Source organism: Bos indicus, chromosome 5 (assembly GCF_029378745.1).
Source record: "Bos indicus isolate NIAB-ARS_2022 breed Sahiwal x Tharparkar chromosome 5, NIAB-ARS_B.indTharparkar_mat_pri_1.0, whole genome shotgun sequence".
Lineage (NCBI taxonomy): Eukaryota > Metazoa > Chordata > Mammalia > Artiodactyla > Bovidae > Bos > Bos indicus.
Window position 1 is genome coordinate 97703774 of NC_091764.1, and position 12991 is coordinate 97716764.

Sequence of the window (12991 nt, forward strand, 5' to 3'; positions counted from 1 at the left end):
TTGGCTGGCATATTGAGTGCAGCACTTTCACAGCATCATCTTTCAGGATTTGAAATAGCTCAACTGGAATTCCATCACCTCCACTAGCTTTTTTCATAGTGATGCTTTCTAAGGCCCACTTGACTTCACATTCCAGGATGTCTGGCTCTAGGTGAGTGTGAGTGATCACACCATCGTGATTATCTCAGTCATGAAGATCTTTTTTGTACAGTTCTGTGTATTCTTGCCACCTCTTCTTAGTATCTTCTGCTCTGTCCATACCATTTCTGTCCTTTATTTCTTTGCATGAAATATTCCCTTGGTATCTCTAATTTTCTTGAGGAGATCTCTAGCCTTTCCCATTTTATTGTTTTCCTTTATCTCTTTGCATTGATCACTGAGAAAGGCTTTCTTATCTCTCCATGCTATTCTTTGAAACTTTGCATTCAGATGGGCATATCTTTCCTTTCCTCTGTTGCCTTTGGCTTGTACCCTGCAAATAAATGCTGTACTTTCCTATACCAAAGCCTGGAGTCCGTAGGTTGGCTTTATGAGCAGACCCAAGATGGATTTGGTAACAGTTTCTGCACCCACGTAGGGCCTCATCATCTCACATGGGTGTGTCTCATGTGGCATCTTAGACCCTAGTTTGTGGTGGTTCTGATTCTGTCTAGCAGCTGCCTGAGCACATTTGTTGCTTGCCACTGACTGAGAGTCATTGGCCCACATGCTCTCGATATTTGTGGTGAAGGAAACATGGCATTTGAAGGAGGTGGTTCAAGTGTCTGGTGAGTAGCATAAGTCTTTTGTGTGATGATACCAGGGTCTTCTTCCCTATTGTGTTGCCTTCACCGGAAGTTTTCTTTAGTGTTTGGGACTTGGTCATTTGGCTTTGTGTGAGTGGAGCACTGCTTTAAGTGGCTTTTCTCTTTTGGACTGAGGAGTCTTTCTGACCCTTGTGTACCACCTGGGGTGGTACCTGGAGATCTCTGGTTTGGACGAGGACCCACACATCACCATCTAGAACAGCGGAAGACGTTCCTCACTCTTGAACTAAGGAGCTGTGATCCTGAGAGACCTCATTGCCTTGGTGTTTCTTTTGGCACTTACTGGTGGATATCTAACAGTACCGTCCGTGGATCATTAATGACGGGTAACCCGAGCTCTATCTTGTAGACCCCTACAGTATATTTTGTAGATCTGGGAGATCTTTAGCTATACTCACATGAAAGAAAAAAATTTTTTAAACTGCTTGGACTGGTTACTCCTTGAGATATGGAGAACAGTGGACTCTAATGGCTCTCTAAATTATAACATCATCTTTCAACTAGAACTGTTTTATAAAAGGGAAGGAAAATGTGATGAAATTCCTTATGCATAGGCTTTTTATGCTGTTGTGTCTAATTAAATCTTTTGAAAATGGTTTGGCTTTGAGCCTTTTGGAACTGGTTTGGCTTACATATTGGGGGTGGGGGGGGCGTTGTGAGTGTATATTTGTATTAAAGAAGGTGCAGTGTTTGATTGGTGGAGTTGAGAAACAAAAATTCATTTCCTGAAAATAGCTCTTTATGATGCATCCTACAAAAATAGACCACCCTCAGTTGGGGTCCCTAGTTTTTTTTTCTATAATACCATGTGGCCACAAAGTCCTTTAGACTCCAGAGAAAAATGATGAAGATGGAGCTCTTTTGACATTCTAAAATGTTTTTTTTTTTGTTCGTTTGTTCTTCTGTAATGCAAATAGAGGAAGCAGGTTTTCTAGGAGGAACTTGCATTTCTCTCCCTGTGCATTTGAGATATAAACGTTTTGATTGGACTCTCAGAAACTTTGACATCCACAATTCCTGAGACTAAAGGGAAAAAAAGGAAAAAGAGGGATTTTTAACTCTCTCAGGAAAACTATGGGATCTGTGTCTATATGGATGGATGTGTACGTTACAAGGACGCTATGTTTTTTCCTCTGGTTGATATTATCAAAATTAATTTGGAAATGATCTGTGTTTAATTGGCTTAAAGGAAAGTAAGCACATACATAAATTCTCAGAATTATAAAAGAAAGTCAACCGAATGAATTTCAGATTCACATGATCTGGGAAATATTTAGTATTAAATATTTCTGGTATTAAAATTTATTGATTTAATGTAGACATGTTTTTGATTCATTGTCATTAAGTAGAATGTTTTTACTGTACCTAGTTTTACTGAGCATCAGTAAGATTTTAATATTCCTGTTACAAAATTTGTCAGCAAGGAAAATAAGTTGTTACGATGAAACTTTATATGAAGTGGTAGTCTTTGTGAATATTTAATTTGGAATATCTACTTGAAAATCATCTCTCCAGGTTTTGGTAACTTGAAACTTAAATGATGGAAATTTATTGAATATCCAGGTCATTTCACATAAGGTAAAATGCTGAAACATTAGTTGTTAGATAAATCTAAGTGTACCTACTGTTGTCTTCTTGTGAGAGGAAAACTAAAGATGTTTGTGTTTGTTAGACACATATCTGGTACCACAATGAGGAAGGAAATTGTGCCAGCAAAAGATGTTAGTTTCTAGAGGTTTCTAGAGATTGGTTTCTAGAGGTTAGTTTCTAGAGGTTTCTCGAGGTGATAGAATATATTTATGCATTGACCAATCAGGAAATGCTGGAATGTTCACAGTTGCTTACTCTGTGGTTTTCACTAGAGATTGTCTTTGATGGTTAAAATTTGTAATATATGTGATGTAAAACTACTAAACTAATAAAGAAAGCATTTCAGTATGCAGGGAAAGTTGGAGGTGTGTTTTTATTAAAAGAATTTATAAGAAATTGGAATGTATTTTTTTAAGGGAAGAGAAAGTAATTTTGTCCTAAAGCTGGTTACTTCTAAATGGGAAAGGAAATAAGGGATAAACTAATATTGATACAGAAAGTTGTAGATTTATAGAAATGAAAAAGAATCTTTAAAAGGAATTCTATGTGTGATCAGGACTAGGATTAGAATGACTTTGAGTATTAAGATTGATAGTAAAGCAGTACAAAACTTGAATTATGTTTTTCTGTTAAGGGAACACAATTTTATTGGAATATTGATCAGATTTTGATAACAGACTGTAAAGTTTCTTAAGTAATTTGTTGTAACTTTCTGAATTTGCTCTTAAAATCTTTTACTGTCACTTTGGTTAAGTAAATAAGTATTATTTCACAGTGACCTGTGAGCTGATTCGACCAGGTGTTCTGCAACTTTTTCATGTTTCTGACAAACTTTCCAAATATCAAATTCTAATTGAAGTGCGTTTGATCCCCAGCTATCTTTAGAATGCTTCAGGGGAAACCAAAAACATCTCAGAGAGAGAGATTGAAATAGTTAGGGTTATTTGGTATATCAAAATTGTCAAGTAATTGGTAATAAATTTTCTTAGCTTATATGGGTAAATGTCATTAATATAAAGATTTTAGAAATTGTATGAAATTTTAAAAATCTGGTATATTTTGGTATAATGCTATCAGTCACAATTCTAGTTATTAAAATATCTGTCACATCATAACCGAGTTTCTTTGTCCATTACAATGTAATTGTGTGTTAAATGGTGTCTTTTAAAGTCTTATCATTTATAGAGTTGTTTTGCTATTATTGGTACTTTTACAAAAAGAAAATGTTTCATCTTCAAGAAGATTCATAGAAAGGCCTTTTTGACAAGTATATATTTTCATAACATTTAGAACATACCAATGAACTGGGTAAGAAAGAATTCTGACAAAATACAGTGGCTTCATAATACTGCTAACACAAAGGATTAATTACATAAGACTAAATGCTGGAAGAAAAGTTATGACCAACCTAGATAGCATATTGAAAAGCAGAGACATTACTTTGCAAACAAAGGTCCATCTAGTCAAGGCTATGGTTTTTCCAGTAGTCATGTATGGATGTGAGAGTTGGACTGTGAAGAAAGCTGAGTGCCGAAGAATTGATGCTTTTGAACTGTGGTGTTGGAGAAGACTCTTGAGAGTCCCTTGGACTGCAAGGAGATCCAACCAGTCCATTCTAAAGGAGATCAGCCCTGGGATTTCTTTGGAAGGAATGATGCTAAAGCTGAAACTCCAGTACTTTGGCCACCTCATGCGAAGAGTTGACTCATTGGAAAAGACTGATGCTGGGAGGGATTGGGGGCAGGAGGAGAAGGGGACGACAGAGGATGAGATGGCTGGATGGCATCACTGACTCGATGGATGTGAGTCTGAGTAAACTCCAGGAGTTGGTGATGGACAGGGAGGCCTGGCATGCTGCGATTCATGGGGTCACAAAGAGTCGGACACGATGAGCAACTGAACTGAATTGAACTGAAATGCTCGAGTGAATACAGTTATAATTTTTATGGGTTTTGTCTGAAATATTACTGGCTTTTTAATCTGTGTTTTCCAAATACAAGGAACCTTTCCTCTCAAAGTTCTTATGGCTTGTAATGACTTGGTAAATTATACTTTCGTAAATAGGATGGAAACATTTATCTTTTCTCTCTCCCTGATTCCTTTAGAAGTTAGAAACCAAACTGGGGCTTCCCAGGTGTTATAAAAATCCACCTGCCAATGCAGAAGCCACAGGAGATGTGGGTTCAGTCCCTGGGTCAGGAAGTTCCCCTGGAGAAGAAAATGGAAACTCACTCTATTATTCTTGCCTGGGAAATTCCATAGACAGAGGATCCTGGTGGGCTACTGTCTATGGGGTCGCAAAGAGTTGGACCCAACTGAGCGACTGCACATGCATATATGTATGCATGTTCCCAACAGCCTTATCAGGTGAAAAAGAAGGTCCCTTCCTGATGGTGCAGGAATCTCAAGATATTTTCAGGATCTCAAGAAGAGAGGAATTCACCCAGATCTATAGGCAGAATCTGACAAGCCGTTGGCATCGTTTTTCTGGCCTTGAGATCTTTTAAAGATTCAATCTGAGATTCCTTATGAAAAGTTCCAGCACAACGAATTAAAAAAAAAAAAAATGAAACCCAATGTCATCAATTACAGCTATATAAATAAACAGGCCAAGTTTATTGAAATCTGACTTATTTTGCAGACGGGTTTCCTTTTAGTGAGAGGAAGATTATGTTTCTGTAGATACTAAGTTCTAAAATTTGTTAGTTGAGGTCTGTATTTACTGTCTAAGACTCACCTCCCAGATAGTTCCTTGTTATGTTACATAATCTTAAAGTTTAACTGAATAATTTAAAGGATGCTTTGTTTGTTTATCTTTGGATGAAGATCAGATGCCCCATGACCTGCAGCCAGGAGATTATATATACTGGAAAAGGCGTCATTTAAAGGACTTTGTCTATCCCAGATAAAAGGACGTTTACCAGGTGCTCTTAACGAGCTCATGCACAGCAAAACTACAGGAAATTGTCTCTTGAATTTGTGTTTCTCTCTTAAGAAGGGTCTCTGCATTGAACTGGTCTATGGTAAGGACTGCTGACCCCCCAAACCCAGACCCACACTAGGATGAGAAGACAACAGCAACGGTAGGCAGCTGTACCCACAATCTGGACCATGCTGGTAAAACCAATCCCACTAATCTAATTGAACTATTTACCAAATGTGTGTCTCTCCATTAACATTGCATTCTAAACAGAAATTAAGGAAACTGCCGGGAGCCGGCGAGACATTCCGCTCGTGACAAAGGTCATGAGGAAGGAAGGCAGGGTCGAGCCTCGGGAGTCTCCCCGGATATTCTCGAGTATCTTCCCCCCAAAAACCAGAGTCTGCCTACTTTATTGCTTTGTGCTCTCACCTCTGACTTTACTAGGGGCTGTCCCCTACCACCATCTCGCTCTCTCTGTCAAAGAGTTAACTTACAGCTCCAATTAATAAAGTTCCTGGGCAATTAGGAGTGTTTAAATCCAAACCCCTCAGATGGCTCTCTAACTCGCCTGACAAGTTTACCCAGACTCCTACAGCTGTGCATAGGATTGTTTACAGTCTCCCAGCCTCGAGAGGCATAGGAAGCTTAAGATATTCAAATAGCTTAGAACCTCTCAGAGAGTTAGAAACTGTCAGAATAAACTAGTAAAGGATTTCATTGATGAGCCAATGATTGTTGCCAAGTTTTCACATCCCCTGAATTGTATCCTTGAATGTGTATTAATATAGTTGGTATGTAGAAAAAATAAGTAGTGGCCTTGGTGCTAGTAACTTTAGACCCTTAAGGTAATATATTCTTTCCTTTGTTGTAAACCCATTACACATCCACCCTATAGGAATGCAATTTTATCTTTGGAAGATGGCGCCAAACCTTAAAATAATTACTCTTAGAGAAAATAAGTCTTTGTTGATAAGTCCTTGTCAAGAGTCATAAAATGTTAATAGGCCTTCTGGCCAGAAGATGATGTAAATCACCTAAACCATTTGTATACGATAAATTTGCAGGAAAGAAACCCTGGTTTTTGATAAGAATCAAAGACTGCTGACTTTGCATCCCCTATTATCCTCTATGTGTAACTTAGGGTATAAAAGCCCCTGTTAAAAATAAAGCTATGGGCCTTGCTCATCAGCGCTTGGTCTCCCCATGTCATTCTTCCCTTTAAATTCTGGCTGAAGTCTCCATCTGGAGTGCGGAACCCACCATGCTTACTAATTATGCCTGGGCTTCTAAGACCCACTAGAGAAGGTGTCTAGGGTGGGGCACCTTCCACTATTCGAGAGGGCGCCTGCGGCCTACGTAAGTGGTGCAAACTTCTTGTCTTGAAGTTTTATTGGTCTCCCGTGTAAACCAAGCTACTCAGCCTCTTTTCTCCACTGAATTTTCCTACTGAGCTATCCTCATGCTATTACTCTTTATATCTTTGATAAATAAATAAATAGTCACCAACGCCGTCTCCCCTTCGAATACCCTGGATCAGCTGGGGCTGGACCTCGGCAGGAAACAATTCCATTCACCATTGCAACGGAAAGAATAAAATACTTAGGAATATATCTACCTAAAGAAACTAAAGACCTATATATAGAAAACTATAAAACACTGGTGAAAGAAATCAAAGAGGACACTAATAGATGGAGAAATATACCATGTTCATGGATTGGAAGAATCAATATAGTGAAAATGAGTATACTACCCAAAGCAATTTATAGATTCAGTGCAATCCCTATCAAGCTACCAACAGTATTCTTCACAGAGCTAGAACAAATAATTTCACAATTTGTATGGAAATACAAAAAAACCTCGAATAGCCAAAGCGATCTTGAGAAAGAAGAATGGAACTGGAGGAATCAACCTACCTGACTTCAGGCTCTACTACAAAGCCACAGTTATCAAGACAGTATGGTACTGGCACAAAGACAGAAATATAGATCAATGGAACAAAATAGAAAGCCCAGAGATAAATCCACGCACATATGGACACCTTATCTTTGACAAAGGAGGCAAGAATATACAATGGATTAAAGACAATCTCTTTAACAAGTGGTGCTGGGAAATCTGGTCAACCACTTGTAAAAGAATGAAACTAGACCACTTTCTAACACCATACACAAAAAGAAACTCAAAATGGATTAAAGATCTAAACGTAAGACCAGAAACTATAAAACTCCTAGAGGAGAACATAGGAAAAACACTCTCTGACATACATCACAGCAGGATCCTCTATGACCCACCTCCCAGAATATTGGAAATAAAAGCAACAATAAACAAATGGGACCTAATTAACCTTAAAAGCTTCTGCACATCAAAGGAAACTATTAGCAAGGTGAAAAGACAGCCTTCAGAATGGGAGAAAATAATAGCAAATGAAGCAACTGACAAACAACTAATCTCAAAAATATACAAGCAACTCCTACAGCTCAACTCCAGAAAAATAAATGACCCAATCAAAAAATGGGCCAAAGAACTAAATAGACATTTCTCCAAAGAAGACATACAGATGGCTAACAAACACATGAAAAGATGCTCAACATCACTCATTATCAGAGAAATGCAAATCAAAACCACTATGAGGTACCATTTCACACCAGTCAGAATGGCTGCGATCCAAAAGTCTACAAATAATAAATGCTGGATAGGGTGTGGAGAAAAGGGAACCCTCTTACACTGTTGGTGGGAATGCAAACTAGTACAGCCACTATGGAGAACAGTGTGGAGATTCCTTAAAAAACTGGAAATAGAACTGCCTTATGATCCAGCAATCCCACTGCTGGGCATACACACTGAGGAAACCAGAAGGGAAAGAGACACGTGTACCCCAATGTTCATCACAGCACTGTTTATAATAGCCAGGACATGGAAGCAACCTAGATGTCCATCAGCAGATGAATGGATAAGAAAGCTGTGGTACATATACACAGTGGAGTATTACTCAGCCATTAAAAAGAATACATTTGAATCAGTTCTAATGAAGTGGATGAAACTGGAGCCTATTATACAGAGTGAAGTAAGCCAGAAGGAAAAACATCAATACAGTATACTAATGCATATATATGGAATTTAGAAAGATGGTAACAATAACCCGGTGTACGAGACAGCAAAAGAGACACTGATGTATAGAACAATCTTATGGACTCTGTGGGAGAGGGAGAGGGTGGGAAGATTTGGGAGAATGACATTGAAACATGTAAAATATCATGTAAGAAACGAGTTGCCAGTCCAGGTTCGATGCACGATACTGGATGCTTGGGGCTAGTGCACTGGGACGACCCAGAGGAATGGTATGGGGAGGGAGGAGGGAGGAGGGTTCAGGATGGGGAACACATGTATACCTGTGGCGGATTCATTTTGATATTTGGCAAAACTAATACAATTATGTAAAGTTTAAAAATAAAATAAAATTAAAAAAAAAATAAACATACATTACTTCTAAACGTACCATTGCCCTCAATGGTTAGGATGGTAAGAAAATTCTCTAGTGAAGTTGTCACAGAGAATTATGAATTATTATCATAACTACTCATGACATATTTCACTGCAAGTCTACTGCTAAAAGCACATATACAATATTTGTGTTATAATTCAGCATAATTGGTAAAATGTATAGCTTATAAAATATTTATCCATTAGCATACCTCTGTGTGGTTTCACTGATTCTGATTAATTTTCCCCCAACATGGACAACTAGGCAGATATGTATATTTATTGGGGCAGATTTATATATGTATATTTATATAAATTATATATAAATATATGATCAAAGAGGAGGCCTATCCCTGAGGGATGTTATGGACCCAGGGCAGGTAGCAACCACTCTAGCACTGAGGGACAAATATTCTGATATATCAAAAGATTTGCAAACATACGGGGAAACAATCGAAGAAATCTTCACATGTTGAGTTATGGAAAAGTCATTCTGGCTCATACATGATTTAACTTGAACTTTATTCTGATCAGCATGGCCTATTTTGTGGCCTGTCCATCATGCATTGTATATCTGCCATCAAGGAAGGGAATTCATTTGAAAGTCAGAGTGGTGTGGCTGTGGTTCAGGCATCTGGGGTGGAGCTGGGTGGCTGTTTTGGATGTGAATGGAGAGGTGAGATGAGAACTTGAATTTTGTGACCTGTGTCAGGCTCAGTGATGCTACTAGCCATTCTCAAAGCAGTGTCTGCTGGGAGCTGCCACCTGCAACCTTACGATCTCAAGTTCTTCTCTTACAACTATTAAATTTTCTTTTTACTATGGGAATAGTAACAAATGGCTCAAGCCATGGCCTCCCAGCAGAAAGCGCTAGATTCTTTAGCCAGAATGTGTGTGTTAGTCACTCAGTCGTGTCCGACTCTTTGTGATCCCATGGATCATAACCTGCCAGGTTTATCTGTCCATAGAATTCTCCAGGTGAGAAAACTAGAGTGGGCAGCCATTTCCTTCTCCATAGCCAGAATACTACTGGACAATAAAATTGCTGTAAATTAGATTTGTCATCTGTTGGTTTATGAACTGTTAAGTCTTGTGTAAGTGTATATGTATGTGCATATTTTAGTGATGTTTTTAGATGTACAGTATACATTTTAAACTTACCACAGGCTACTTTTAAATGAAATTATAAGCTTCATGTAGAGCATGGAATCTTGCAATTATATTTCCATCTCTCTCTCCACATCCCTGTACTATTATTATCACACATTTTATTCTACATATGTTATAAATCCTACAATATGTTGTTTTTATTTTTTCTTTAAATGGTCCATTATCTTAAGAGATTCAAATAAGAGTATTTTATCATACTTATCATTTCCAGTGCCCACTGTTCTTTGAGATTTCTATTTGATATAATTTTCCTTCTGCCTTTTTACAGTCATCTTTTTGCTGACCTAAGGGGAAGCAACCTGTGTTTTACCATCAATATCCTAATAATTGGGCTTCCCAGGCAGCACTAATGGTAAAGAACCTGCCTGCCAATGCCGGATACCTAAGAGATGTGGATTCAATCCCTGGGTCTGGAAGATCCCTTGGAGAAGGAAATGGCAATCCACTCCAGTATTTTTGCCTGGAAAATCCCAAGGACAGAGGAGCCTAGTAGGCTACAGTCCATGGGGTTGCAAAGAGTCAGACGTGACAGAAGCAACTTAGGACCCTAATAATTATAGGATTTTTGTAGATGCTGTTAAATTAATGAAGTTGCCCTGTTAAAAAATGTTTAATTTAAAAAAAAAAATCATCTTTTTGTTGTATAGAGTTCTATGCTGACAAGTTTGCTTTTTTCTTTTCATGCTTTAAAGTTATTAATCTTCTTCAGTCTTGTATTGTTTATCAAGAAAATTTGCTGTCATTTTTATTCTTGTTTCTCTGTAGGTAGTGTACCTTTTTCTCTGTCTACTTTTAAGATTTTTTTTTCATCATCATTGGCTTTGAGCAGTTAAGATGTACCTTAGTGTAGTTTTCTACATTTTGGGGGTTGTTGTTGTTGTTGCTTGGCATTCATTGAGTTTCTTGGCTCTGTAGGTTTATAGTTTTCCTCAAATTTGGAAAATCTTCAAATTGTTCAGTTCAGTGCAATCACTCAGTCTTGTCCAACTCTTTGTGACCCCATGAATTGCAGCATGCCAGGCCTCCCTGTACATCACCAATTCCCAGAGTTCACTCAAACTCACATCCATCGAGTCAGTGATGCCATCCAGCCATCTCATCCTCTGTCGTCCCCTTCTCCTCCTGCCCCCAATCCCTCCCAGCATCAGTCTTTTCCAATGAGTCAACTCTTTGCATGAGGTGGCCAAAGTACTGGAGTTTCAGCTTTAGCATCATTCCTTCCAAAGAACACTCAGGACTGATCTCCTTCAGAATGGACTGGTTGGATCTCCTTGCAGTCCAAGGGACTCTCAAGAGTCTTCTCCAACACCACAGTTCAAAAGCATCAATTCTTCGGCGCTTAGCTTTCTTCACAGTCCAACTCTCACATCCATACATGACCACTGGAAAAATCATAGCCTTGACTAGATGGACCTTGTTGGCAAAGTAATGTCTCTGCTTTTCAATATGCTATCTAGGTTGGTCATAACTTTCCTTCCAAGGAGTAAGCATCTTTTAATTTCATGGCTGCAATCACCATCTGCAGTGATTTTGGAGCCCCAAAAAATAAAAGTCTGACACCGTTTCCACTGTTTCCCCATCTATTTCCCATGAAGTGATGGGACCAGATGCCATGATCTTAGTTTTCTGAATGTTGAGCTTTAAGCCAACTTTTTCACTCTCCTCTTTCACTTTCATCAAGAGGCTTTTTAGTTCCTCTTCACTTTCTGCCATAAGGGTGGTGTCATCTGCATATCTGAGGTTATTGATATTTCTCCCGGCAATCTTGATGCCAGCTTGTGCTTCTTCCAGCCCAGCGTTTCTCATGATGTACTCTGCATATAAGTTAAATAAGCAGGGTGACAATATACAGCCTTGACGTACTCCTTTTCCTATTTGGAACCAGTCTGTTAGGCTGGTAGAAATCACTTCCCAAGTCACTGTTGCTCTGTTGTCCTACCCCCTCTGCCCGCCCCCAGTCTTATTTCTTTGTGTTTTATTTTGAATCTATTGCTCTGTCTTCAAGTTTACTTATCTACTCTTTTACAGTGTCTAGTCTGCTATTAATCCAATCCAATGTATTTTTCATCTTGGAGTTATAGATTTCTTCCCTAGGAGTTTGATTTGAGTCATATTTATCTTTCCTCTGGCTTGTTGAACAAACAGAACACAATCAGGATGGTTTTGATGTCTTTTAATAGTTCTATCAACTGTATCATTGTGTGTGTGTAACTTTCCCCTCATTATATGGGCCTAATTTTCCTGCTTCTTTACATGCCTTGTCATTTTGTATTAGATACTAAAGATTGTGATTGTTACCTTGTTGGGTGTTGTATATTTTTGTGATCCTTTGAGGATTCTTGAGCTTTGTTCTGGAACATAGCTAAATTACATGATAACAGCTTAATCCTTTTGGTACTTGCTCTTCGCTTTTGTTGGAGAGAACTATAAGTATGTTTAGTCTACGGCTAATTTTTTCCCCACTACTGAGGCAAAATTATTCTTTATACCCTGCCTATTGGCATGAGAATTTTGAGGTTTTTCCTTTCTGGTTAGTGGAAATAGGCCCTGCTCCCAACCCTGTGTGAGCCTGGAAGAGAGTATTCAGCTTTGTATTTTCAGGCATTTCTTTCCCAAGCCTTGGGTAACTTCTTCACACGCATGTGTTGATGAGCATTCATCTGAAAACTTAAGGGGAACTGTCTGCAGATCTCTCAAACTTTGTGTGCCATTTTCTTCTCTCCATTTGCCCTGCAAATTTGAGCTGCCTTGGCCTTTTTGCACTTCCAGGCTCTGCCTTCTCTCTCCAGGGAGAATGCTCAGCCCTGTGAGGGCTCCCTTTTCTGTAACGTGGCCTGGGAACTCTTTACCTGCAGTAATCTAGGGCAGTCATTGGGCTCACTTTTTTTCTTATCTCTCAGGGACCAATCCTTCATTACCTGATGCACAGTGTGTTGATAACTGTTCTTTCATAAATCCCATGGGTTCTTCCAGTTGTTTTTAGCGGGAGATTAAATTCAGTTACTAGTCCTTCATCTTATCTTGA